Source organism: Eptatretus burgeri, chromosome 2 (genome assembly GCF_056783735.1).
Source record: "Eptatretus burgeri isolate ZD-2024b chromosome 2, Ebu_testis_v1, whole genome shotgun sequence".
NCBI classification, from domain to species: domain Eukaryota; kingdom Metazoa; phylum Chordata; class Myxini; order Myxiniformes; family Myxinidae; genus Eptatretus; species Eptatretus burgeri.
In genome coordinates, this window is record NC_140962.1 from 114,944,503 (window position 1) to 114,956,449 (window position 11,947).

An 11,947-nucleotide genomic window follows, 5' to 3' on the forward strand; every position below is an offset into this window, starting at 1 on the left:
ATATTACTTTTCGAATAAAGAACCATGATCTTTTCTACCCCCCATTAATGCACCCCAAACCCACCTCCTCCATAATCCCTCCGTTCCTTCCTGAAAGTTCCTGTAATGTCCATCTTGTTTACCCCGTGTACCGCGCTCCATCCGGCTCCCTTCCACAGAGATAGGACGCACACATTATTCAGCGTAAAGTGGGATTAAGCAATTAGTTCACTTTTCTGTCTGTCGCTCTGTCTACAAACATCAGTTCAGGATCGATGAACACCTTGAATTCAATGAATGTTATATTTTGAACACGAATCACAATCTCATGTCATCCTAAGTTTTGCGGAACGTGAATCGGAAAACAAACCTGTAGCTTCGCAGTACGTCGGCTCTTATTTCATCGTGATCTTTAAAAAAATTATTTTATTTCAACTGAATTATATACTTGAACACTGGAGAACACACATTGCCTTCTTGGCACTTTCAAAAACCCTTCTGTTTAGCAGTACAGAAAAAATATTACAGGATTTTACATCATCACGACCCATCAAATTTGCTGCGCACAGAGGCCACTCATGTCCTTGGTTTCTCAAGAATGCATGGGGTAAAGTATTCCATGAACTCTCAAGAGTCTAGTTCGTTAAAAAAATAATATTTAGCACAGAACACTCACATGTGTTGACAAAGTCACATTTATTTTCTCACCTAAATTTGCTCTTAAATGAAATGCTCCCTAATAGCTGTAAATAGTAATTTATGGTTTGGAAATTGAAATACCTTATACATTTTCCAGTACCAGAATTATTTTGCTCCTCACATGTTTCCATTGCATGTAAAAAAAAAGAAAGAAAAAAAGAAAGTACCACTGGACCTAAAGCTAATCTGGGCCCTGGCCTAATGTAGTAACCCAAATTTGGTGGTATTCTGACTGGTGGGTCTGGAAAGGAAGGCTTTTGAAGGAATTTGCACGATTTTCGCAAAAATTTACTGTGTTCACCATTTTAACACACTTCTGGTCATGTGATCGGCATGACCTCTGCAAGCTAACATCCCTACCCTGGCCTAATGTTGTAACCCAAATTTGGTAACATTCTGACTGGTGGGTCTGGAGAAGAAAGTTTTTGAAGAAATTTACTCAGTCAGCCATTTGACCAACTTAAAGTCACGTGACTTGAACGAGCTTTGCAATCCCTGTTACCAGTCAGGAGTGAAATGCTGCTGCCAAATTTCAGCTGGATTGGCCCAGCGGTTTGGCCAGAGAAATTAAAATAGGGGATGGATGGATGGATGGACGGTGCACGATGACAATACCTTCTCTGGAATTTAAATTCCAGATATGCGAAGTCTTGGCATCATTTTCAGGGCTACACGGCATTTTTAGATGGAATATGAATACGGCCCTCATATCCATGAATGGCTTGGTGCTGATTGAATGACTATAAGCCTTTTTTATATTGCCTTCACTGGTGTGGGTTCAAATCCAATCTTGAATCCTCTTCGCTGTATAGATACTTGATCCCCACGTATCCATTTGGACGTTGTGTTTCTCAAGACCACATGCTTATGTTTCTTAAGCTTGACATGTCATCTCTCATCTCTCCTCCGCTTTTCCTCTATTATACCTTACCTCTTACCAGCCTGGTGTTGGCTTAGCGGTTGGGGTGGTGGCTTGGGTTCCTAGGGTCCTGAGTTTGAGGCCCGTTGGCCACTGAATTAATACCAGGGGGTTGACTCAGCCTGTCATCCTTCTGAAGTCGGTGAAATGAGCACCAATATACTGGTAATTGGGGCACTGCATCAGCAGCATAGCTGTGTCCCTAACCAATGATGCAACGAGCAGCCAAAAAGGCAGCACACGATGGGAACCGAACCTCTTCAAATACAAGATAATTTACATGAAAAAAAAATCCTTAAGTCACTCGACCCTGTTACTCTTTCCTTCACTCATTCATTGTCCTTTTCCTCAATACTTCTTTGTTTTTTCTTTTTTTTCCTGATATACAATGTCAAAGCTCGTATAAGAGCTAACACATAGAACGTGTAACAAGGGGAGCAGTAGACAAGGGGGGCAGAAGAGGGAAGCACAAAACAGTGGGGAACAGAGACATTTGGAGATCTGTGGAAGGGAGCCGGATGGAGCGCGGTACATGGGGTAAACAAGATGGACATTACAGGAACTTTCAGGAAGGAACGGAGGGATTATGGAGGAGATGGGTTTGGGGTGGATTAATGGGGGGTAGAAAAGATCATGGTTCTTTATTCGAAAAGTAATTGCTTCCTTGTTTTATTATTAATTGCCCTCTTACTGACATATGATGTAATGCTTCTTTTAAACGAACTTTTAAAATGCTTCCTCTCCTATTATATTACTGTACTTTCCAAATGCCTACATCAGCTTCTCTTCTTCCCGCATTTTGTTCCCTCTGACAAGTTTGTAAATCTGCACTGAATGTCCCACTCTCCTAGTCCTAATCCTACAGTGATACTTTCCTCTGTGATTTCAATAGCACTTCCCTTCAAACTGGTTGTGGTGTCAGTCATCATATGGTAGAACTTGGAATTGAGAAGAGAAACTCGGTCTCCAGCGATATCCAGCTCATTAATGCAAACCGATTTTGTCTATATGAACCCCATTTGCCCTACCACCCAACCACTCACCCAACCTTCCCCACCCCCAAGCTACATCCACACATATCCTCTCCCCCCTCCCTAACAGTGTGTGCTTCACAACCACCATGAGATTTTTATAGGGTTCAGTTGCTAGATTCAGAGCTCTCTTTAGCAGAATGCTTTAAGTTGTTATTTTTGTTGTTTCTCAGTGCAGTGTTTATAGAAAATCAAGCGATGGACTTCTACTCACCATGAAAGGTTTATGACTGTTTAGTTTGAGTGATGTCCCAAAAGCTGTTAAGCTCGAGTGTGAGTGAATAGTCACAAGTTTAATAAGAAGCAAGAAATGGTGTATCACCAGCGGCCCAATTTGGCATCGTGCCCACAAAATATTGTGATCCACTCAGTTAGTCAGGTGTCATAAATGGCCAGTGCCCATGGGAAGAAGCTGCTCACCAAAAGGGGTTCGATGATAGTTGTCCCGCGGTTGAAAGAAGTGAAAACTCAGTGAAGATGGAGCTGTGAAGTGGCACGTGGTAAGAAGCTGTGGGTGCAGAAAGCAAAGTGCTGCTGGAGGATAGGGCTGTGAACGTGGTTCAACTCCAGTGAACCTTAGTTTCGATCCAGTGAAACTCAAGTCCATGAGACATTTCCACAACGGTGTAAATAACAAGCTGTCAGGCAGGGAAGCATCATCACACTTGGTTAAAGCCTTCCTCTCCACTCGTCCCTCAAGGGCAAGGTACTAGAGCCCGGTAGTTGTGTCAGGCAAAATGATTGGTGAGAAACCAGATTTTTTAAATCCATGCCTACATTGCTGCAATTGGTTGGACAAGTAAATGGAACAAAGTTCATGAATTAAAAGTACTAACAAGTTTGCACTGATGAAAAGTACACTGCAAATAGCTCCCTCCTTGATTGCTAATGACCAGAATTTGTCATAATAGGAAGAAAGTGATCGATCAGAAAGGTGTAAAAATTGTAATGTAAAACAATGAACAGTCTCAAAATCAAAAAACTGTACAAAACAAGCTGGCCAATGGATTTGACGGCCAGACTGTGTCTTCCTTGCCACCGGCACTTGAGGAACAGCTGCCGGTGCTGGTGATGCATGTGCAGTAGTCAGGTCATGTTAAACTTAAGCAGGCTTCAACCTGTCAATGCTGCAGAATCATGTTTATGAAAAACTTGTCAGCACAGCAGATGACTTCAAATGGTCTGTCATATGGGGGTTGAAGTGGCTTCCTCACAATGTCATGTCACACAAAAAATATAAGTACAACTCTGAATGTCTGAATTTGTCTGGGTTTGTCTGTGCTGTAGCCTGATAGGTATAGGCTTCAAGTTTCTCAGGTGCATCCATAGTCTATGTACATAGTTGCTAGGATCCAAGTCATGATTAAAATGTCTAGGTGCCACAAACTGTCCTGGCAATTTAATTCAGGACAGCATCCTAGGTCAGACTTAACCGCAGTTTGGATACTTAGCAAGATGATAGGAAGACTCTCCATCCATCTTGTATTTGCAAGGGCTTTCAGAGACTCGTGTGAATGTGGTCAAATCTGGTGTTTGGTGTAGAAAACGTGCCAAGAGGAGACCTGATGTGCCGATGTATTTTGGATCTCTGACCTGCTATGCAGTTTCTGGACCAGTCTCTGACATCACAATTCACTCTCTGTCAGACAAATGCCAAGTCACTAAATGTTGAGTGGCTCTGATGCCAGGGTGGGACAAATTGTGTAGAGCATCAAAAACTGCATGTCCATACTCGCTAGGGACGTAAAGGCGAGGATCACCTGTGGAAAGGTCACAGACACTCCTACCCTACCCTCAGAAGTGGGGAGTGGTATATCTTTGAATGGGAGTAACGTTGCATTAGTTTGCAGACTTTGTAGCTCCTCATCACACTGTTGGGCTTCAGCTATGGAAGTGAAATTGATGATGCCAGATGCATCCAGAACATTTAAGTAAACTCGGGAGAGTGCATCTACTGCTGAGTTGTTTTTGCCACTAATGTGCTTCAAATCCTTCGTGAACTGGAAGATGAAATCAAGATGTCATACTTCTCTTGGAGAGTGACGATCAGGTTCTGACTTTTGAGCATAGGTCAATGGCTTGTAGTCTGTGTAGATAGATAATGTCCTCCCGTCTAGCAAATGCCGAAAGTGTTTGACACCCAGGTAGGCTTCTCGAAGATCTCTGTTCGAAGTTCGAAGATGTGGTAAAACGTTTCAGTTGTGTCACTTGTGGACGGGAAGGGGGGTGTGTGGGGTGGGGGGGGGGCGTGGGGGGGTGCATGGGTGGGGTTGACATCTTTAGCAGCTCGTCATAGATGCGGTAAAGCATTTTAATTATGTAACTCATGGACACGAACCTTTTTCTCAGCTGGGTGTAGATGCGGACAAGCATGTTAATTATGTAACTCATGGATGTAAACGATTTACTCAGCTGGGAGTAGATGTTGTGAAACACTTTCATTATGTAACTCACCAGGAGAGGGTGTGTGACATCTTCAGCAGCTCGTAATAGATACGGTGAAGCATTTTAATTATGTTCCCGTTTTACTCAGCTCGGAGTAGATGTGGTAAATCATTTTCATTGTGTAACTCGGTAATTCATAGGGGGGGGGGAGGGAGGAATGAAGTGGAATCGACACCTTCAGCAGCTTGTAATAGATGCGGTGAAGTGTATTTGTAGTGCAAATGGTGAAACAAGACATACAGCTTTGTTTGTAGTGTGAATGGTGGGACATGCTGCGCATTTCAGTTGCAACGTGGCTGGTGGAAGATACGTTTTAGAACTGTTATGTGCACTGCTCACGGAATTTTTTTTTCGCGAATGAAAAACCGTGAATATGCGAAGCATAGGGCCACCAATATCGAAGCAGGTTGCAGTTTATAAACCGTGAATGTGGGGTCTGCGAATAGTAGATTTATAGACATACCCTGGAGAGATGTATACTGTATATGTTCCCTTTTCAGGAATTTTGATGTAGCAGGAGGCCATTATGGCCCATCAAAGCTTATTATATTATTACCAACTTATGGTTGTTTGTCCATGCTCTATCCTTTTTTTAAAAAAGGGTGATTAAAAAATAACATGTATTTTTTTTTTATCCTTATATATTTCTGATATATATTATCCTTATATATTTTATCCTTATATATCCTTATATATTTCAGGAATTTTCAGGAATCAAAGGGCGGAGGAGCTCCTTGTGAGCCAACGGCCATCCATATCTAGTGCCCAACGGTGTCTGCGGACATCCTCCTGCAGTTGGGTCACTTCTTATTAGGAGGTTGGTGGCAGGATTGGCACTCCGGCCACCGTAAAACCCTTCATTCCGCAAAACGCAAAAACGCAAAAAAATCTGAAAACCCACTCCGTGGGAGTACCTCCTGTGCAGCTTCCCTTCGCAGGGCAGCTCACCGGATGACGGGATTGGGGCAAAGCCTTCGGGAACCCCAATCTTTGATAGGAGGGAAACCACGGGGTAACATCCCTGGGTCAGATTGCGGGAGAGTGTGTCGGAGTGGTGCTGAGGTGTCGTCCACCAGACGGCGGTCTCCTTGGGTTAACCTGAGGCGGTCCCTTCGGGTGGGTGCCTGGAATGTCCTATCCCTAAAAGAGGATGATCACCTGTCTCTGTTATCATCTGAGCTCAAGCGTTTGGACATCCGGATTGCAGCTCACTCTGAGGTTCGGAGACCGGATTGCGGCGAGATAATGGTGGGTGGTTACACCTACTATTGGTCTGGTCGCTTTGATGGTTACCATACCCAAGGAGTTGCTGCAGCTGTGTCTAATAAGCTGACCCCAATGATAATTGAGGTAACACCGGTCAACGAGCGTATTATGAGATTAAGGATTCGTCACTCCTTAGGTGTCATTTCCCTGGTCTCTGTTTATGCTCCGACTGAGGCGAGTGATCTCACTGTGAAGGACGCATTCTACGCCACACTCGAGTCTGTGGTTGATCAGTGCCCCAGACGAGATACACCTCAAGTCTTGGGGGATTTCAATGCATCGACTGGAACTGATAGGGATGGTTATGAGGTGTGTGTTGGTCCCCATGGGTCAGGAACTATGAACCAGAATAGCACGAAGTTCCTTGACTTTGCAAGAAGTCATGGACTTAGGGTGGCTGGTTCATGGTTTCAGCGCCCACAAGCTCATCGCGGGACTGGAGAGATGTATACTGTATATGTTCCCTTTTCAGGAATTTTGATGCAGCAGGAGGCCATTATGGCCCATCAAAGGTCAGGTCAGGTCAGGTATGGGAGCATGTGCCAGAACAGCGCGTCGCTGCGTCCACTTTCCGCCGGCACTCCAGGGGCCTCCGTCTGGCCATCCCCCAGGCAGATGCCAGGCCCATCCCCATCTCCTTGAGATGATGGTCAACCTGTTGAAACCATGCGGCACGTGGTCGGCCCACTGGCCTCCTCCACTCATGAGACTCCCTCTCTGAGAGAATCTGGTGAGCAGGATCAGCGTCAGGAAAACGAGCCACATGTCCATACAGCCGCAACTGACGCTCACGGACTATGCAGGTAACAAATCTCATCTGAGTCTCTCTCAGCAACCGCTCGTTGGACACAAAATCCGACCAGCGATAGCCAAGGATTCTCCGAAGAGACCTGGTACCAAAGGAATTAAGTCTCCATCTCAGATCCTTGGTCAGAGTCCAAGTCTCGCACCGATAGGGCAAGACTGGAAGTACCAAGGACCTGAAGACTCGGACTTTCGTCCTCCCGCACAGGTACCGGCAGCGCCACACCCCATGATCCAGTGAATCCATGACTCCCCAGGCCCGACCCAGACGTCTATTGACCTCTGACTCGCAGCCAGCAGAGACATGAATATCACTGCCAAGGTAAGTGAATCTCTCCACGACCTCAACATCCTCACCACAAACAGACACAGACAGGACAGCAGCATCCAAGATGTCACCGAAAGCCTGGATCTTAGTTTTGACCCAAGAAACCCGTAATGCCAACGGCTCCGACTCCTCATTCAGCACCTCGAGGGCCCCCAAGAGGATGTCTAAAGTCTCCGCAAAGATGACTGCATCATCTGCAAAATCAAGGTCCGAGATCTTGACATTGCCAAACGATGCACCGCAACTTGATCTCTCTGACATCCTCCCAAAAATCCAGTCCATACAAGTGCTGAAAAGTGTGGGGGCAAGTACACATCCCTGAGGAACTCCAGTAACAACTGGAAATAAGTCAGAAATGGTACCACCACACTTCACAGCACTCTCAGTACCAGAGTAGAGTTCAGACATCAGATCGATCAGTTTTGGTGGCACCCCACGAAGACCAAGAATCCTCCAGAGGACATCCCGATTCACTGAATCGAACGCTTTACAGAGATCAACATAGGCTGCAAGCAGCCCCTGCCGAAACTCTCGTCTGCGTTCGGTGAGGACACGAAGTGCAAGGATACGGTCAATCGTTGACCTCTTTGGTGTTTAGCCTGACTGCTCTGGACGCTGGTGCTCAAGCAGATGGTGGCGAACCCTATCAAGAATTATCCGAGCAAAGACCTTGCCCGGCACTGAGAGCAGCGTCACCCCTCGGTAGTTGTTGCAGTCTTGGCGATCACCCTTCCCTTTCCAGAGAGGGACAACAAGGCCCCTCTTCCAGTCAGTTGGGATGATGCCTGTGTTCCAGGCAGAGCACAAAACTGCATGCAACGACACGAGTGCAGCATTTCCACCAGCCTTGAGAAGTTCCGCATGGATGCCACAGATCCCTGGAGCTTTGCCCCGTTTCAACTGGTTCACCGCAGCCCGTGTTTCCACAAGCGAAGGTGGACCACAGTTGATTCGAGGGTCAGCAACAGGGATTGTAACACCCTTGACGTCCAACTCGACAGCTGGGGGATCAGCCTGGTACAACCGCTCAAAGTAACTGGCCCAGCGGGCCTTCACTTCAGACTCCTCTATCAAGAGCCTACCACTCTCTGCTCGAACTGCAGTGCTCCGAGGGATGGGCTTGGATGAACGTAATGCGCGAATTCCCCTGTAAGCGGGACGAGAATCACCTGTCCACAGGTGATGCTCTACCCCCTCACAGATTCCTCGCACATAGGCCTCCTTCTCCACCCTCAGTGCACGTACAGTTTTACGCCTCAGCTCCCTGAACAGCTCAGCTCTGCCATTCAGCCTGGCCCTGCGACTCTTCAATGGTATCCAGTGTCCCTTGAGAGACAAAATTCTTCTTTGCCCTGCGGTGAGCTCCAAGGCATCCACCGGCAACATCAAGGACGGTGATCTTGAAGGCGTTCCACAACTCTTCAGGACCCCCCAAAGCACCCAGACCCCCCAAGTGTCCACTCAGCCTGTTCGCAAACTCCTCAGCTACTCTCTCATCCCTGAGCTTGGCAACATCCAGCATAGGCTGGGATGGTACCATTCTCCAGGATTTAAGGTGCAGCTTTAGAGTTGCTACAACAAGCCTGTGGTCAGTATTGAGGAACTGAGCACTCCGGTAGACCCTGCAGTTCTGGATCATCCTCCAACGACCGTCAATGAGGACATGGTCAATCTCCTTTGCCACACCGCCAGCGTTGGAATACCAAGTCCAGCGATGAGCTTGTGGGCGCTGAAACCATGAACCAGCCACCCTAAGTCCATGACTTCTTGCAAAGTCAAGGAACTTAGTGCTATTCTGGTTCATAGTTCCTGACCCATGGGGACCAACACACACCTCATAACCATCCCTATCAGTTCCAGTCGATGCATTGAAATCCCCCAAGACTAGAAGTGTATCTCGTCTGGGGCACTGATCACCCACAGACTCGAGTGTGGCATAGAATGCGTCCTTCACGGTGAGATCACTCACCTCAGTCGGAGCATAAACAGAGACCAGGGAAATGACACCTAAGGAGTGACGAATCCTTAATCTCATAATACGCTCATTGACCGGTGTTACCTCAATTATCATTGGGGTCAGCTTATTGGACACAGCTACAGCAACTCCTTGGGTATGGTAACCATCAGAGCGACCAGACCAATAGTAGCTGTAACCACCCACCATTATCTTGCCGCAATCCGGTCTCCGAACCTCAGAGAGAGCTGCAATCCCGATGTCCAAACGTTTGAGCTCAGATGATAACAGAGACAGGTGATCATCCTCTCTTAGGGATAGGACATTCCAGGCACCCACCCGAAGGGACCGCCTCAGGTTAACCCAAGGAGACCGCCGTCTGGTGGACGACACCTCAGCACCACTCCGACACACTCTCCCGCAATCTGACCCAGGGATGTTACCCCGTGGTTTCCCTCCTATCATCAAAGATCGGGGGTCCCGAAGGCTTTGCCCCAATCTCGTCATCCGGTGAGCTGCCCTGCGAAGGGAAGCTGCGCAGGAGGTACTCCCACGGAGTGGGTTTTCAGATTTTTTTGCGTTTTGCTGAATGAAGGGTTTTACGGTGGCCGGAGTGCAAATCCTGCCACCAACCTCCTAATAAGAAGTGACCCAACTGCAGGAGGACGTCCGCAGACACAGTTGGGCACTAGATATGGATGGCCGTTGGCTCACAAGGAGCTCCTCCGCCCTTTGACAGGTTTTGTTTTTAATCCTGCTGGGTGTCCATATCCAAACACCCTCCTCACCACAAAACCTGGTGGGGGAGACGGTTTAGTCGCCGACAACCCGACCATGGAACAGGTTAGTACAGGTTTACATGGTACCTGTAGCAGGTCACAGATCGAACCTGACCTGACATTTGTTATTATCAAAGCTTATTATATTATTATCAAAGCCCATCAAAGCTTATTTTATATCAAAGCCCATCAAAGCTTATTATATTATTACCAACTTATGGTTGTTTGTCCATGCTCTATCCTTTTTTTAAAAAGGGTGATTAAAAAATAACATGTATTTTTTTTTTTTTTTGCACCAGAACTTGACGATCTATTACGTAGTCCCAACCTCACGGGTATCTCACCTGCACCACTAGCCGTCACTGGTGCCATGCACAAGGCAGTTATCAAGGTTTCGGAGGAAGGAGTTGAAGCAGCTGCAGTTTCTGGCATTCAAATTACGCTCATGTCAATACACTCCAGCGATGAACTTGAACTTCGCCTTGACCGCCCCTTCTTTTTTGTTATCAGAAATAAAAGTTCTGGGCTGGTGATGTTTATGGGGCGCTTTGTGCAGCCAGAATCACACAATCATGAAAGTTCGGAAGAGGAATAAAATGAATCCTTATGACATCAATGAAACTTTTGCTGTTTCAATGTTATAACATGGTACTTTAATTTGGGTGCTGAGAAATGAAGCAACCACAGCAGCATAAATTGATTGACCGTAAATCGGAAATAAATAGTTAATTATTCTACTTTCACTGCAGAATAATTTCATGGAAATAAAGAAAAAAGTTATCCTGTGTATTTATTTTTGTGGAATTCATGTTTGAACAAAAAGTGGTTCAGGACGCGATCTCACTCACAGCATCACACTTAAGTAAATAGAATAAAAGTAGGGGCAATATCTCTGGGCACTCACTTGGTAGAATAATGAAACTGAGGAAGAAGTCAATGAGGGATAGAATCAGCAAAATGTACCAATGAACCAGTGTTATAGCGAATACCAATTTTGGTCGGCAACCTGATACTGGTACTGATTGGGATGGTTATGAGACATGTTGGTTCCCATGGGTCTGGAACTGTGAACCAGAAAACTAAGTTCCTTGACTTTGTAAGAAGTCATGGATTTAGGGTGGCTGGATCAAGCTTTCAGCTCCCACAGACTCATCACTGGACTTGGTATTCCAATGCTGGTGGTGTGGCAAAGGAGAATGAACATGTACTCGTTGATGATCACTGGAGGATGATCCAGAACTGCAGGGTATACCAGAGTGCTGAGTTCCTCAATAACGACCACAGATTTGTTGCAGCAACTCTGAAGTTTAAGCTCAAATCTGGGAGAATGTTACCATCTCAGCCGAGGCTGGATGCTGGCAAGCTCAAGGATGAGAGGGTATCTGAGGAAGTTTGCAAACAGACGAAGTGGAGATTTTGGGGGGTCTTGGTGCTTTGGGGAATCGTGAAGAGTTGTGGAGTGCCTTCAAGACCACCATCCTTGATGTTGCTGGTGGATGTCTTGGAACTCAAGTAAGGCTAAAACGAATTTTGACTCTCAAGGGACACTGGATACCATTGACCAGAGTCGCAGGGCCAGGCTTAATGGCAGAGCTGAGCTGTTCAGGGAGTTGAGGCATAAAACTGTATGTGGGCTGGGGGTGGACAAGGAGGCCTATGTGCAAGGAATCTGTGATGGGATAGAGCATCACCCCTGGTCAAGTGATTCTCATCCTGTTTACAGGGGAATTCGCACATTGCGTT

The 11,947-nt window shown here is 46.3% G+C and overlaps 1 long non-coding RNA gene across 1 annotated transcript; it reads left to right on the plus strand.

The window, feature by feature from the left end:
• Positions 1-6,212: 6,212 nt before the first annotated feature.
• On the plus strand, positions 6,213-10,991 carry LOC147032881 (uncharacterized). The gene is made up of 2 exons (XR_015055386.1): positions 6,213-6,851; positions 10,400-10,991. It is a non-coding gene; the product is annotated as an uncharacterized LOC147032881 (long non-coding RNA).
• Positions 10,992-11,947: the final 956 nt, after the last annotated feature.